Genomic DNA, 3,211 nt, shown 5'->3' with positions numbered 1-3,211 from the left:
TTGTCAATGTCAATTGTCAATTTTGACTATTTGACGTTCTATTTTTTTTTTACAAGCATTAGAGGTTTTTGCCATTCAGCCATCACTGGCTTTATTTTTTTTATATTATTTATAAATGTGGACGTATGTCTGTCTGTCTGTCACCTCTTCACACTAAGCCTGCCGAACTAATTTAAATGAAATTTGGTATGAAGATAATGTGAGATAGATAGTTTTTTTTTATGCCGGAAGATGGCATAGTTTCTGTGGGGTAGCGAAAAGCGAATTTTCCGCAGACAGAGTCGCGGGTAGGTAAAAGCTAGTCTAATAATAAAGTTATATAAACGTACAAATTTGTATATTTTTAAATGAACTAAACAAATTTTTTGCTCACCCGTGCCCCTATGATAGCTAAGAAAAATGCATGTTCATGCAGTTCCTCCACCTCCACACTATATAAGAACACAGAAAAATTACACAAATCCATCTATAACCATCACACTACACTGACGCGTTTCGAACTCAAACAGAGCTCATCTTCAGAGCAACACGACCGTACACCATGCTACCAGATGTTAGAGATGTTGTATATTTATCAAATTTAGGTACACCCACTGAGTAAAATTGTATTCATACTATCTGTATTGCATAACATCAGCATGTACCTAATACATACAATTTATGGCTTAAATAAATAAAAAATAAAAATGTACAGTCGACTACCAAAAGATTGATAGGTATGGCTAAAGTAACAAAAATATTAATTGTTACAGGACTTAATGGCTTAATATTACGGTCGTGTGTATACATATTTCAGTAACTATGGCCGTATCGATATCTTTGTAGTTGACTGTACGCTATAATTAAATTACATATATATGAAAAAAGCCGTTGACAATCTCAACCAAAATATATTACAATATTACTGAAATTTCCTCCCGCCAGAGTGCAGCACTAGGACAAAACCGTAAACAGTTTTTTAGGGTTCCGGAGCCACAATATCAAAAACGGAACCCTTATAGTTTCGCCATGTTGCCATGTCTGTCAGTCTGTCCGTCCGCGGCTTTGCTCAGGGACTATCAATGTTAGAAAGCTGTAATTTTGCACGGATATATGTAAATTATGCCGAAAAAATGGTACTATAAAAAATTCAAAAAAAAATTTTTTTTAGTGTACCTCATAGACGAAAAGTGGGGGTGATTTTTTTTTCTCATCCAACCCTATATTGTGGGGTATCGTTGGATAGGTCTTTTAAAACCATTAGGGATTTGCTACGACGATTTTTCGATTCAGTGATTTGTTTGCGAAATATTCAACTTTAAAGTGCAAATTCCCGCCCCCCCCTCTAAAATCTAAACCGGTGGAAAAATTTGAAAACTATAACGGTTAAGTTTGCTTGACAATTATTAGTAGTTTAAGAGTAAATAGCAGCCTAAGGTATAAAATATACCTAAACTATGTAATGGCTACGGAACCCTATTTCGGGCGTGTCCGACACGCTCTTGACCGTTTTTTGAGTATCTTAAATGCGCTAATATCGTATATTCATTTCATTATTTTTTTGGAAATATAGCTCTTGTTAAATTGTTATTTTGTTACTAATAAATATATCATGACTTCTATAAGTACTAAATACTCTTTGGTCAATGATCTGTCATGGCGACAGAATATAAAGAGAATGAGGGCTATCGTTTTTTGTCTCACTAGATGGCGCACTGTTGCGTGAGGTTTTTAAGTATGGCTTTCAAAGTCTGTTATTACGGGCGTGAAAACAAAGTTTAGATTAAAATCATATTAATACACCTTAAAACCGTACCATAAAAATATCGAGCATGCCACAGTGTTGTATAGTCCCCGTTTTGTTCGGAAAAAAGGGAGGACAAAGGTTTCCGAAAGACAAAACTGTCTCAAAACACAGACATTCATTGCCCCGGTACGCATATTTGCCATAATTAATTTCAGATATTTCAAAATATTCACAAAATTATTCTAATTATAAATAAACCCGCGTAGCTCACCCAAAAACTATGAGATTTGACATTTCGGAGACCTCACGCTACACTAGCGCCTCTAGTGGCGAATTCATACGCGATAGCCCTCATTGACGTTGTCATGGAGGTTTGCGCTAGTGTCGCCCTCTGCGCACAGCTTTGCCTAATATGCCCTAAGGCCCTATTCCAGTATGATATGATAACAGTAACGCATAGACGATGGGCAACCTTGACAGTTCGCTGGCACACATAACACTGTAGCTAATAGTACAAAATTATCTATATTACGGTTCTTGAGATACATCCCTGTGACAGACAGACGGATAGTGTAGCAATATTAAATAGGTACGGTTCAGTAGTTATCTTACCTGGAACCCTAAAAAATTGTAAGTTATTGATTCAGGCGTTACTTTGCGGAGGTCCATATCAATGCACCATAAAACGATTAAGTATACTTTGCTCACCCGCAACATTACTATATGCTACTTATAGGTACATACATAGCTATGTCTATGCAACATATACGAAAAACAAACCGCTTACATTTGAAAACACGTCTAACATCTGGTAGTATGGTGAAGGGTTGTGTTGCTTTCATGATGAACTCTGATTGAGTTCGAAACGCGTGAGCGTAGTGTGGTGAACACACATTTGCTGCACACTTTTTATCGTAAGGTCGCGGGTGAGCAAAGTAATTATATATAGTTCTAAAAAGTTCTTTGCCGTAGGAAATCGATTAGAAAAAGTTAAATTCCTGTTAGGAAAAAATCGGTGAACTTCATAACACCTATCAAAAAATAATCAATCTTTTACAGAAAACCGTATCTAAATCGGTCTAACCGTTTCCGAGAAAATAAACATTATTATCGTACACAAACACCAAGCAAAACGGACCTTCGTCCCGTCATAAATAAAAAAAAACCTTCCTTTTCAACTCAACCCTTTAAACATGTTTATCTTTCAAAACATCTCAATCAACCCAAAAGCCCCTAAATGATTGCAAAATCACGGTCATTCTCATCACTTAAATTGATGTTTTTCTTAATTCATAAACACAGGGCCGAAGGGTTGATGTGGGTACATCGAATCAACAAGACCTCGCGATTTAACCCTCAAGTACCAATCCTAATTAGTAAAAAACATAAGCATAAGTAATAGAAATAGAGCGTGAATTCGCATTTTGCTGTGGCAACATTGATTAGGGATGGGAAATACCGGTTGGTTAACGGTTAAATTTTGTA

This window comes from Choristoneura fumiferana, chromosome 26 (assembly GCF_025370935.1).
Source record: "Choristoneura fumiferana chromosome 26, NRCan_CFum_1, whole genome shotgun sequence".
Taxonomy (NCBI): Eukaryota; Metazoa; Arthropoda; class Insecta; order Lepidoptera; family Tortricidae; genus Choristoneura; species Choristoneura fumiferana.
Note: the sequence above shows the minus strand (reverse complement) of the source record.